The sequence below is a fragment of the Petromyzon marinus genome, chromosome 70 (assembly GCF_048934315.1).
Source record: "Petromyzon marinus isolate PM22_M1 ecotype Great Lakes invasive population chromosome 70, UKy_Petmar_22M1.pri1.0, whole genome shotgun sequence".
Classification (NCBI taxonomy): domain Eukaryota; kingdom Metazoa; phylum Chordata; class Hyperoartia; order Petromyzontiformes; family Petromyzontidae; genus Petromyzon; species Petromyzon marinus.
In genome coordinates, this window is record NC_133736.1 from 3,392,825 (window position 1) to 3,407,449 (window position 14,625).

Here is a 14,625-nt window from a genome sequence, read left to right on the forward strand (position 1 = left end):
GGCGCATCCACGTAACATGACGGATGCACGCTGGGTCCAAGCAAGAACATCTGCTGGACTACATAGTGACGGACCAGCGGATGCAGGCCCATGTCCTTGACACCAGGACCTACTGTGGAGCTGATCTGCCCACTGACCATTGGCTTGTCATCTGTAAGATGCGCCTGCCATTCTTCTTCTCTGGTGGTGGGTGTACACCCAAGACCCCATTCAAACCCACAGTGGCCTGGCTTATGAAAGTTGCAAGTGGGAATTTCATCATCGCTTGCAGCTGGGGTTGGCATCGTCCCCCACTCCTCCTGATGTCGAGGAGAAATGGGCGACGTTTAGGACTGTGGCTCATGCAGCTGCAATGTCTGCTTTGGGTAACGCGGTCCAGACCTCCCCGAAGACCCTGGCTGACAGAGGAGTTGTTCCGGCTGGCTGAGAAAAAGCGACAGGCCCACTCTCATCGTCTCCAGCATCCCACCTCGGAGAATGAGGAGGCTTACCGCAGCCTTCGCTCGGAAGGTTCGGAGAGCCGTGAGGTGCTGCTGTCGCATGGTTTGCCGGACCGTCTTTGAGGCTGCCCGGCAGTCCCTCTCCGTGGCCTTTCCAAACTCCTCCCACGCCCCCACCCCTTCAGCCACCGCTGCAAGCCGCCCCACCCCCTCTTGGCGAGCCAGCAACTCTCGATCGAAACGGGAGACCTTTTTTTCCGAGCTAAGCTCGGAGAGCCTCCGTCCCCTTCAACTTGACAGCTTCCACTCACCGCCGGTGGACACCGGAAGGTCCTAGGGTTGCCCGCCACGACAGGGCACTGACTGCCTTCAGGCCACAGCCTTTCGCAGCTGCGTCCACGGTCGAGGTCCTGAACATCGCCCACTCGGACTCAACGTCCACGACCTCCCCAGGAGTGCGGGAGACGTTTTCGCCGGAGGCGGAAGTTTAAATCTTTCTGCAACTGGGTCTTCTCGCCAGACGTTCCCAGAAAACCCGCACTATTCGTCGTGGGCCTTCCACGTCTATCTGGTCGTCAGCGCCCCAAGCGTCGAATCCAAATTACCACCAGGTGGTGATCGGTTGGCAGCTCTGCCCCCCTCTTCACCCAAGTGTCCAGAACATCATATGGCCTTAGGTTCAGTGATACAATCATTGACCATTGACCTAAGGTGCTCTGGCAACAAGTGCACTTACACGCATCCTTGCGTTTTGTTGTTGCCATTCCGTGACTAGCGCAGAATTCCAATACCATCTCACCGTTCAGAATCAAATCGGGGGAGTCGCCCAGTAAGACGGTGGAGTCGGTAGGCGTACCCATCGTCTCCAAGAAGGCCGAATACTTTGAACTGCTGTTTGGTGCATAAGCATAGATAACAATCAGAATATTCTTGGTTCTTTCGGTAAAGTCACGTAGAAGGGAAACAATAAAATAATAAAAATATAAAACAATAAAATTCTCACGACGTTTCGACTGCAACACAAGCAATCATCATCAGGTATGAAAAACACAGCAAGAAAATTTGAAAAAAGTGGCGTTGTTCAGATGGACGAGTCCATCTACGTTCGAAAAAGAGGGGGGAGAGGAAGAGAATGGAATGAACGTTAAGAAAAGAAAACGCCACTTTTTTCAAATTTTCTTGCCGTGGTTTTCACACCTGATGATGATTGCTTGTGTTGCAGTCGAAACGTAGTGATAATTTTTTAAATATTTTTTATTATTTTATTGTTTCCCTTCTACGCGACTTTACCGAAAGAACCAAGAATACTAACAACTCCTTACTTACTAACAACTCTGATTGTATTTTTTTATTTTCTTGCTGTGGTTTTCACACCTGATGATGATTGCTCGTGTTGCAGTCGAACTGTCGTGATAATTTTTTTTAATATTTTTTTTATTATTTCATTGGTTCCCTTCTACGCGACTTTACCGAAAGAACCACCAATAACATGAACTGTCCATCGCCAACGTCGAGCCTGTCCGTGACCCGCCACTCTCCCTGCCACACACCGGCTTCGCGCGCACGCTCCCCGCCCTTCATGCTGCGGTTGGCGAGACCCACGGGGCGGTGCCACGTGGCCATCCCGGGCCGAGGCCCGGCCGGGTGACGTGGGCGGTGCCACGTGGCCATCCCGGGCCGAGGCCCGGCCGGGTGACGTGGGCGGTGCCACGTGGCCATCCCGGGCCGAGGCCCGGCCGGGTGACGTGGGCGGTGCCACGTGGCCATCCCGGGCCGAGGCCCGGCCGGGTGACGTGGGCGGTGCCACGTGGCCATCCCGGGCCGAGGCCCGGCCGGGTGACGTGGGCGGTGCCACGTGGCCATCCCGGGCCGAGGGCCCGGATGGCCACGTGGTGAAGTGGGGGGTGTGTCCCGGTGTCCCTTGTCCAGGCGAGGTTCTCCGATTTTTCTATTTTCTTCAGCATTCGCGAGGGGTTCAATCTTGATTTGAAGCTTTCGTGACCGCAGGAATCCATACTCTTTGAGACGTCGCGATTTGCTTTATTTTATTTCCACCTACGTGACTTTACCGAAAGAACCAAAGAGTATGGATTCGTGAGGGTATCATTTTCAGGACCGTTATTTATCCGGAGCATTCGAATAAGTAACTTTCAGAGATATGGACAAACCCTGTCCGTATGCCCAGTTGCCTGTTTGGACCGAGAGTCGTAAGTTCAACCGCTGTGCAATCGATGGCGGTGGTGGCATCTACATCTGCAGAACGTGAAGACACCAGTGGCATCTACATCTGCAGAACGTGAAGACACCAGTGGCATCTACATCTGCAGAACGTGAAGAACCATTGTCATCTACATGTGCAGAACGTGAAGAACCAGTGGTATCTACATCTGCAGAACGTGAAGAACCAGTGGCATCTACATCTACAGAACATGAAGAACCAGTGGCATCTACATCTGCAGAACGTGAAGGACCAGTGGCATCTACATCTACATAACGTGAAGAACCAGTGGCATCTACATCCGCAGAACGTGAAGAACCAGTGACATCTACATCTGCAGAACGTCAAGAACCAGTGTCATCTACATCTGCAGAACGTGAAGAAGCAGTGGCATCTACATCTGCAGAACATGAAGACACCAGTGGCATCTACATCTGCAGAACATGAAGAACCAGTGGCATCTACATCTGCAGAACGTGAAGAACCAGTGGCAACTACATCTGCAGAACATGAAGAACCAGTGGCATCTACATCTGCAGAACGTGAAGAACCAGTGGCATCTACATCTGCAGAATGTGAATAACCAGTGGCATCTACATAACGTGAGGAACCAGTGGCATCTACATCTACAGAACATGAAGAACCAGTGGCATCTACATCTGCAGAACGTGAAGAACCAGTGTCATCTACATCTGCAGAACGTGAAGAACCAGTGGTATCTACATCTATAGAACGTGAAGAACCAGTGGCATCTCCATCTTTAGAATGTGAAGAACCAATGGCGTCTACATATGAAGAACGTGAAGAACCAGTGGCACTACTATACACTGCACCACTATACACTGCACTACTATAGAAATCACTACTATACACTGCACTATTATACACTGTAATATAAATTCCACTACTATACACTTACACCACTATACACTACACTGTACACTACTATACACCCACACTACTACATACCTGTCAACCCCTTATCAGTGCCGGACCTTATTAGACGACTTCAGACCTTATTGGTCGCCCCTTATGAATCTGAATGTTCATCCTACAAAGCCCGGTACTGAAACGAGAATACGGGGTACGCCGTACGGGTCGACAGGGTGTTGCGTGCGACTCCGAAGCTAATGCACGAGGGGGCAGTTTATTAGAGGTGGCTGCATGAACGTGGGGGGGGGAAGGGGGCGATGCGCGCGGATGGGAGTTTTCCCCACCACATTTAGAATCACGAGTTCTAAGGCGATTGCGACTACTCGTCTGCTACGAATATCACCAAATGACGGGGCCACTTTGGGTCGCCTCTGAGCAATGTGTTCACACCCTCAGCGGGCTTTTCCCGGTAGGATTGGGATGGGTTTAGCGTTGTATTTTATCTGTGTGTCGGGTGATTTGTTTAACTTTATTGCACTTTGCACCGCTATCGTGTTTGTGTCACTGTGCTTGCCGTTGTTAACGCTCACAGCAACGAGCAGAGTGTCCGGGCGGATAAAATTCAGCAATGTGGCACAGTGGAGGGGGGTACAGCTGGTGGTGCATCTACCAGTGGTTACCTCAGTCAGACAACCCGTGGCACCTGCTGGGTCTGTCCCGTGACCTCATGCACCTAGCCTGGCACAGTGGAGGGTACAGCTGGTGGTGCATCTACCAGTGGTCATCTCAGTCGGCCAACCCATGGCACCTGCTGGGTCTGTCGCGAGACCTCCTGCACCTAGCCTGGCACAGGTGGTGCATCTACCGGTTATCTCAGTCAGCCCTCCCATGGCACCTGCTGGGTCTGCCCCGTGACCTCAGGCACCTAGCCTGGCACAGTAAGGGGGTACAGCTGGTGGTGCATCTACCGCTCATCTCAGTCAGCCAACCCATGGCACCTGCTGGGTCTGTCCCGTGACCTCGTGCACCTTGCCTGGCACAGAAGGGGTGGTACAGCTGGTGGTGCATCTACCAGTGGTCATCTCAGTCAGACAACCCATGGCACCTGCTGGGTCTGTCGCGAGACCTCCTGCACCTAGCCTGGCACAGTAGTGGGGGTACAGCTGGTGGTGCATCTACCGGTCATCTCAGTCAGACAACCCATGGCACCTGCAGGGTCTGTCCCGTGACCTCCTCCTGCCAGCAGAGAGCCTTCGACATCTCACGTGATAGCCTCAAAGTGCACCTGGCCTGGCACAGGCGTCGTGGTGACGTCACAGTCACTTCGGCCAACCCATGGCACCTGCTGGGTCTGTCGCGAGACCTCCTGCACCTAGCCTGGCACAGGTGGTGCATCTACCGGTCATAGACTCAATAACAACAGCAGCTGCTGTTGTTGTTATTGTGTTGTTGTCATCGTTCTGTGAACAAAAGAGCTTCACAGCTCATCGGCTTTCCACCTGCAGTAACAAAAAAAACGCATACTCCGATTCTGGCATCGACGTGCACCTAGCCTGGCACCCTTGAGGCCCCGGGTGCGGGTGACGTCGCCGCCATTTTTGGTGTGCAGATGGAACCACAGCGCCATCCGGTGGTGACTCAACCACATCACCCCTCTATCACGGCCAGCACCAAAACATCACCAGCCGCTTATTAATTTGTATTAATTCGTCTCAACATTCATTTGGTTAGCACAAATGATCGATTAACCGGCTCAGAAAGTAGGAAACCGGTTTTCGCTTGCAGTGGGTAGAGTCTGTGGGTCTCTGTGTGATGAGTCTATGGGTCTCTGTGTGGCGAGTCTATGGGTCTCTGTGTGATGAGTCTATGGGTCTCTGTGTGATGAGTCTATGGGTCTCTGTGTGAGTCTATGGGTCTCTGCGTGATGAGTCTATGGGTCTCTGTGTGGCGAGTCTACGGGTCTCTGCGTGATGAGTCTATGGGTCTCTGTGTGATGAGTCTATGGGTCTCTGTGTGAGTCTATGGGTCTCTGTGTGATGAGTCTGTGGGTCTCTGCGTGATGAGTCTGTGGGTCTCTGTGTGATGAGGCTATGGGTCTCTGTGTGATGAGGCTATGGGTCTCTGTGTGATGAGTCTATGGGTCTCTGTGTGATGAGTCTATGGGTCTCTGTGTGATGAGTCTATGGGTGTTTGTGTGATGAGTCTATGGGTCTCTGTGTAATGAGTCTATGGGTCTCTGTGTGAGTCTATGGGTCTCTGTGTGGTGAGTCTATGGGTCTCTGTGTGATGAATCTGTGGGTCTCTGTGTGATGAGTCTATGGGTCTCTATGTGATGAGTCTATGGGTCTCTGTGTGATGAGTCTATGGGTCTCTGTGTGGTGAGTCTATTGATCGCTGTGTGGTGAGTCTATGGGTCTCTGTGTACTAATGAGTCTATGCTCTGTGTGGTGTGTCTATGGGTCTCTGTGTGATGAGTCTGTGGGTCTCTGTGTGGTGTGTCTATGGGTCTCTGTGTGATGAGTCTGTGGGTGTCTATGAGGGGTCTATGGGTTTCTGTGTGATGAGTCTATTGGTCTGTGTGTGGTGAGTCTATGGGTCTCTGTGTACTAATGAGTCTATGGGTCTCTGTGTGATGAGTCTGTGGGTCTCTATGAGAGGTCTATGGGTTTCGGTGTGATCAGTCACACCTGGGCCTGCTCACCATCATGAAGGTCCTTAATGATTGTGAGCAGAGTAAGGGACTCCAAAATCACGAAGAACAACCCAGAGTCCAGACCAATTGATGGCATCATAGGCCTTGACCAGGTCAATAAAGCAGAGATGTAGGTCTTGTTGGAATTCCCTACACCTCTGCTGTAGCAGACGGACAGAAAATATGGCATCTGTGCAGGACCGCCCTTTCCTGAAACCACATTTGGGCTCCGCAAGCCTCTCCTCAGCGCGCGTGGCAAGGCGATGCTGAATAATCCTTGCCAGGACCTTTCCCAGCACACTGAGGAGTGAGATGTCCCTGTAGTTGTTACAGTCTGTGCGGTCCCCCTTCTTAAAGAGGGGGACCACCAGGGCATCCTTCCAATCCTGCGGAACCCCACACACACTCTACACTACACACAAAAGACAAAGATCAACCGTATGGCCTTAACGAACTGTTGGGGCAAGTGCTGTAAGTGTGACCCGTGCCCCCCTGTGCCTCGGTTATTCCTGGCCGTGTTCCTCCCCGGGCACAGCGGAGGGTGGACAACAATAATTAACAAGTTATGAGAAGAGGTGTTCCCCTTTTTTTTCTGGCAACAAATCAGCTGTGTTAAGATGTTAAAACACCAAACTGAAACCTTTTTTTACGAGGAATCACGTCTGCATTAACCACAATGCTTGTGGTCATAATGCAAACGAAACACGTACTCTGATAATATATGCATTATATTCTTGGTTCTTTCGGTAAAGTCACCACGTAGAAGGGAAACAATAAAATAATTAAAAAATATAAAACAATCAAATTCTCGCGACGTTTCGACTGCAACACACAAGCAATCATCATCAGGTGTGAAAACCACAGCAAGAAATTTTGAAACAAGTGGCGGTTATTTCTTGCTGTGGTTTTCACACCTGATGATGATTGCTGCTTGTGTTGCAGTCCAAACGTCGCGAGAATTTTATTGTTTTATATTTTTATATCTTATCGTTTCCCTTCTACACGGTGGTGACTTTACCGAAAGAACCAAGAATGTGAATCCCCGCAGTCACGAAAGCTTTAAATCAAAATATATCGCCATTGTCTTTTGAAACCGATTGGCCCACACCAGAGACGGCTTTCTTTTGAGGCTCGTCTCAAAACGGCGTTCGACCAGAGGACGTCTCAAAAGAAAGTTGGCCTCCGATGTGGACCAATCAGTTTCAAAGACAGTGCATCACGTATCATCAGAGTACGTTTTCAGTTTGCGTTCTGAACACAAGCATTGCGGTGAATGCTGTGACGTGATTCCTTGTAGAGAAAAACAGGTTTCAGTTTGGTGCTTTAACATCTTAACGCAGCTGTTTCGTTGCCAGAAAAAAAATGGGGAAGCCTATTCTCATATTCTACATTTGAAGCTTTCGTGACTGCAAGGAGCCATACTCTTTGCTTCTATTCGGTAAAGTCACGTAGTAAGGTAAAACAAAAAAAACCGACAAAAAATCACAACGCTTCGGCCACAACAACACAAGCGGCCTTCATCAGGTGAAGGGACCGTGCTGTCCAGAGGACAGCGTCGGAGTGAAGACGGCGAAGGCCCAGGTCGCGTCGTATCTTGGCGCCGGTCAAAGGAGGTCCCATCATACGAATAATTTAACCAAACGAAAAGCCGATCGGTCCACCGGCGTAAAATCCTCTTGCTCTCCGCTGCTCGGACGCAAAGGAGTGCGGGACGGGGAATCCGTTCACACACGCGTGGGTTTAACTGAACCGGCCCCCCTCCGGCACAACGAGGATGTCGGGCCATCTGAAGCGGCCAAAATGTGCTGTCAACTTCACGCCAAACCCCGGCAGATGCCACGGTCTGGCCGACCGAGATGACCGGCAGCGTTTTGGCCGCCCGGCGCTCCGCTCGTTGTTGCGAGCGTCGCTCCTCTGCCCGTCCGTTGGCTGTTGTTGTTGCTGGAGGGCGACCGCCTCCAACTGCCCCAGCAGCAGCAGCAGCGTCCTTCACGAGCCTCCTCCATACAACAACAACACCCGCCATTCGCTACTAAGTGGCGGTGACATCACCACAGCGCTTGTGCCAGGCAAGGTGCACGTTGAGGCCAAGTGAAGTGTCTTAACGCCCGCTGGCAGGTTACAGGGCAGACCCAGCAGATGCCGCGGGTCGACTGACCGAGACGAGTGGCCGATGGACCACCTGTGCCTCCTACCGCGCCGACCTGCTGCGCTTTAGCCACCCGGCGCTCCGCTCGTTGTTGTGAGCGTCGCTCCTCCGCCCTCCGTTGTTGCTGGAGGGCGACTGCCTCCAACTGCCCAGTAGCGGCGTCCTTCACGAGCCTCCTCCTCCACAGAGGCCGATCTCGACACCGCTGGTACCGGTCGTCGGCAAGTCCACTCAGCCTCCACGTCCTTCTGTACCGCATCAGCTCCATCTCTTCTCTAGCCCGTGCCGCGCCCGTCTAGCCCAATCTATCCCGCCGAACAAAAGCTGTTTAGGTGTTCGGCGGCTGGGCATGCGGGCTACGTGACCCAGCCATACACCACTACCCCACACCCACCCGCACGCGCACAAACGCACCTTAATCATCACGCGCTCCTATAAATTTACCCCATCCACTCTTGATAAATATTGAACGACCTTTGGGTCGGGGTTTTTTTTTTTTTTTAGCCTTCTTCTATTTGCATATAAATTCATCCGCATGGACGAGGGGCGTAAATTCCCCGGGGGTCGGGGTGAAAAAATGAACCCCCTAAAACAAAATGTACCCACCAAATATTCCCATCAAGAGAGGCCTTGAAACAGCACCGACCCACACCGCTCCCTGCTCCCCTTCCTCCTCCTGCTCCTGCTCCTCCACCGCCACCACCGCCACGACCAAATCCTAAATTGTGACTTTAAACTTTCGCGACGGCAGGAATTAGACGTTGTTGGTTCTTCCGGGTGAAGTCAACGTGGATAGAAAATAAAATTATAGAATAGTCAAATTTAATATAAAAAAAATTCAATCGAAACAATTTTCAAGTAATCAATTGAAAATACTAAAAGCAACATTTTTTTGCCTATTTTATTTTGTTATTTTATTTTATTTTCCATCAACGTGACTTCACCGGGAGAACCAAGAATACTAATGTCCAATTTCTATCCGCAGATAAAGGCAAAGATCTCCATCCCCCCCGTATAGTCTTAATGGGCTGTCGGGTCAAGTGCTTTTAGCGAGCAGCGTGAACATCAATCCCAGGTCGCCAGGGGTTCAGAGTTCAGCGCGCTAACCGCTGCACCACCGCTCCACCCCATACACACACAAAGGCAAAGATCCCCCGTGTAGCCTCTAACAGGGCTGTAGGGGCAAGTGCTGTTAGCGAGTAGCAGCAGCAGCGCCTATACACAAAGATCCCCCGTGTAGCCTCTAACAGGCTGTAGGGGCAAGTGCTGTTAGCGAGAAGCAGCAGCAGCACCTATACACAAAGATCCCCCGTGTAGCCTCTAACAGGCTGTAGGGGCAAGTGCTGTTAGCGAGCAGCAGCAGCACCTATACACAGACAAAGATCCCCCGTGTAGCCTCTAACAGAATGTAGGGGCAAGTGCTGTTAGCGAGTAGCAGCACCTATACACAGACAAAGATCCCCCGTGTAGCCTCGAACAGGGCTGTAGGGGCAAGTGCTGTTAGCGAGCAGCGCCTATGAAGGCTACCGTCGCTGTGGCACACGAGGGGGTGGGTGGCCAGCACCACGCCCGACCGCCACGTTCTAGAGATGTTTACTACACACCGCCACACCAGGTACTACTCTTGAGGCTGAGTCGACCTAGGGGAGAGACAGGACCGGTTCAGGTAATCGTAACTGGCGTTGGACGTCAGTGGGTATCGAACTCAGGCCGCAAGGTTCATAGCGTAGTGCACTAACCGCGACACTACCGCTCCCCAAACTGGCACACACAACAACCACTGAGTGATGGTGACGTCACCACGGCACTTGTGCCAGGCTAGGTGCACGTTAAGGCCACGTGAAGTGACGAATGCCTTCTGGTGGGAGGTCACGGAAGAGACCCAGCAGGTGCCACGGGTCGACTGAGATGACTGAGATGAGTGAGATGAGTGAGATGTGTGAGATGACTGAGATGAGTGAGATGTGTGAGATGACTGAGATGAGCGAGATGACTGAGATGACTGGCTGATGCACCACCTGTGCAACCTACTGTGCCAACCTGCTGTGCTTTAGCCGCCCGGCGTTCCGCTCGTTGTTGTGAGCGTCGCTCCTCTCTGCCCTCCGTTATTGCTGGAGGGTGACTGCCTCCAAACGCCCAGAAGCAGCATCTTCCACAGAGGCCGATCTTGACACCGCTGGTACCAGTCGTGGGCAAGTCCACTCAGCTCCAAATCCTACCGTACCGCATCACTTCATCTCTTCTCCAGCCCATATCGTGCCCGTTCAGCCCCCTGTATACGGCCAAACAGAAGCTGCTTGCGCATGCGGTGTCTGCGCATGCGGGCTACTCGATTCAGCCAACGCAGCCCTGCCTGCCGGAGGAGCTCACTGATGGGAATGTGTCAAGATCGTTCAAGGATTTGTGAGCTCCTCACACAACCCAGCCTGGTTAAATCCAGGATGGTTCGTAGGCAGGCCAGCCTAAATGTTTCTAATCGGCGAAGATGCTCCATTAGGGGGGGGGTCCACGTTTCGCAAGCATAGAGAAGGGAGGGCATGACCGTGGGCGAGATGACCCGAAGCTTCGTGTGGAGCGACAGACCAGGTAGCTTCCACATAGCGTTACACAGCCGATGAAAAGATAATGCCGTTCAACTGATTCGGAGTGAGACCTCTGCCGTCAAACCGGAACCGGTTCATGAGCACTGCCCAGGTATGGAAAACTCTCCACTCTCTCCACAACTGCCCCATCACCAATTGAGAGTTGTGGGGTGGAGTGTCCGATGGTGCAAAATACCCAGGCAGGTGCTTTGTTTTGGTGGGGCTGATGGTAAGGCCCCACCTCTTAGTGGCACGATCAAGGTTCAGCAGCAGCGTCTCCAACTCCTCCTCTGAGTGAGCAGCAATTACCAAATCATCAGCATACATAACGTGGTTGACCAATAGGGAGCCATCAGTTGACCACACCCGGGCATTGATCAGCCTCCCATTGTATCTGTGCCAGATGGCAATTCCTCCGGTATAGCCGTCGAAGGCTTCATGAACTATCTGGTCAAAATAGATATTAAATAATGTGGGAGCCAGAGAACATCCCTGTCGCACCCCAAGGTGAACAGGGAATGGCTCCAACTTCCAGCTACGTAATTTTACACGGGCCCGCTGACCATCATGAAGGTCCTTAATGATCGTGAGCAGAGGGTCAGGGACTCCGAAAGCACGAATAACCCAGAGACCAGGCCTACTGATGGTATCATAGGCCTTGACCAGGTCAATAAAGCAGATATGTAGGTCTTGTTGGAATTCCCTACACCTCTGCTGTAGCAGAGACAGGAAATATGGCATATGTGCAGGACCGCCCTTTCCTGAAACCACATTGAGGCTCCACAAGCCTCTCCTCAGCGTGCCTGGCAAGGCGATGTTAAATAATCCTTGCCAGAACCTTTCCCGGCACACTGAGGAGTGAGATGCCCCTATAGTTATAATAGGGGTTTTCCCCTTTTTTCTGGCAACAAAACTGAAACCTTTTTACAAGGATTCATGTTACCGCATTAACCACAATACCTGCAGTCAAAATGCAAACAAAAAACATACTATGATAATATATGCATTGTCCTTGAAACTGAAAGCCGTCCCTTGGTGTGGACCAATCAGTTTCAAGGACAATGCATATATCATGGTATGTTTTTTGTTTGCATTTTGACTGCAGGTATTGTGGTTAATGCAGTTACATGAATCCTCGTAAGAAGGTTTCAGTTTTGGTGCCAGAAAAAAAAGGGGGAAAAACCCCTTATTACATTTTGGTACTGGCAAAGGAGGTCTAATGATGTAGCCCCTATAGTTGTGAGTCCGTGCAGTCCCCCTTCTAAAAGAGGGGGACCACCAGGGCATCCTTCCAATCCTGTGAACCCCTCCAGTGGTCCAGACTGTTGTAATGATGTCATATGGGGCAGTCTGTGCAAACGCCACCCTCCCTCAGCATTTCACTTGGGAGGTCATCTCTGCCCAGTGCCTTTCCTGGTCTCAAGACTCTGGATGGCCTTCAGTACTTCCTCAACGAATGGCACCTCAGCCAACCACTCACAGGGGGTGACTTCCTCTTCCAATATTTGAGGCACTGCAGCCTCAGCAGGGTCATCCCCACTTTGTCCCATGTTGTTTTCCAGGGTGAGGGATTTCCCCTCCCCCAGGACCTCACAGAAATGCTCAGCAAATCTGCAAACCTCTTCCTGGGGGTCGGACATGGGATCACCGTTTTTTCCCCTGATGGTGATAGGTGTGGCACTATACACTACAAGTAACTTTTTGGAGTTAAATAGCGATTTGTGATCGCGGGCCATTAAGGCAGACTCCACCTCCTCAGCAAACCCGCGACCACTAACCATGGCTCTCCGAACCTCCGAGCAAAGGCTGCAGTAAGCCTCGTCATTCTCTGATCTGGGATGCTGAGAGTGGGCCTGTCGCTCTTCCTCAGTCAGCCGAAACACCTCCTGTCAGCCACGGTCTCTGGGGAGGTCTGGACCGTGAACCCAATGCAGCCATTGCAGCTACACGAGCCAGTCCTAAACCCCAGCCGCATACGACGTTCAAATTCTTGCTTGCAACTTTCTTCAGCTAGCTGAGACCAGGCCACTGTGGGTTTGAATGGGGTCCTGGGTGTACACCGACCACCGGAGTGGAAGAATGGCAGGCGCATCTTACAGATGACTAGTCGATGGTCAGTGGGCAGATCAGCTCCACGGTCGGCCCTGGTGTCAAGGACATGGGCCCGCATCTGCTGTTCCATCACTATGTAGTCCAGCAGATGTTCTTGCTTGGACCCGGCATGCATTAATGATGTTGTGTGGATGCACCGATGCCAAAACAGCGTGTTGGTAATTACAAGCCCATGGGCTGCACAAAAATCTTGCAGCCTCCTGCCGTTGTTATCGAGCTGATCTGGCCAATGTCTTCCAATCACTCCAGACCAGGTGCCAGCATCATGACAACTCAGGCATTGAAGTCGCCCAACAAGATGACTATCCCGAGGGGCCACTTTAGCTAGCACCTGACAGGTCATAGAAGGCATCTGACTCATCGGCCTTGCCTGCATCCCTCCACTTATCTTCATCTACGGTGGGGGCATAAGTAACCACGACCACCACTCCTCGCCTCGGGTTGATGGGAAGGCGAGCCCAAAGTAGCCTGGGGCATACAGCTTCCCACACCTCACCACCACGCTCCCACACCCCCTTCATTATTTTGTTCAGAAGCAGAGCCACTCCCTGTTGTTTGGTAGTCTCCTGCCCCGAGTAGAGGACTGTCCACCCCTCATGATGGCAGGAGCCAGAGCCGGTCCACCAGACCTCCTGAATACCAGAGATCCAGGCGGTACCGGTCCAGCGCCCGACAGAGGAGTGGCAGCCTCTCCACCGCAGCGAGCGTTCGAACATTCCACGTGGTCACCCGAAGTGGCATTTTGTTGTTTCTGGAGCCCCGAGGGTGAGGATTCAATCTCCTGGCTGCGCCAAATGGGGTTTGACCAAGAGACGTCATAGATGCCTGTCCCTCAGTGGCTTCTGGCACAAGCTTCGTTTGATATTATTTCCGTGGTTTAGCGGTAGTTTATTTGAAGGTGGAGGGGTTACGACCCTCTCCCACCCGTCCGGAGCCCCCTTTGGCCGCTGTGGAGGCTACAAACGCCATGAGGGGAATGGCCCATCGAAATTGACCCTCCCCCCCCCCCCATGGCACTGCTCACCACAGGGTTGCCGTCCGGCACCAATGAGGTAGGGGGTTGTTTTGCCGCACACACACACACACACCAAATTGCACCACGCTGCACTATTTATCAACCACGACTGCACACTGTACTGTATGTCACGTTATACATTACCCATCAACATTCCACTATAGAGTGCAGCAGCCTAGACACCCATACTCACAGACGCACACAGAGGACCCAGACTCACGCAGAGACCCATTGACTCACGCAGAGTACCATACTCTCACGCAGAGTACCATAGACTCAAACAGAGACCCATAGACTCAAACAGAGACCCATAGACTCATCACACAGAGACCCATAGACTCATCACACAGAGACCCATAGACTAAAACAGAGACCCATAGACTCACACAAAGACCCATAGACTCATCACACAAGAGACCAATAGACTCACACAGAGACCCAGACTCACACAGAGACCCTTAATCATCGCATCAGGATGAAAACATCATCGTGACTGATGCTGCCTCCCCTCCACCACCTCAACCTCCTCCTCCACCTCAACCTC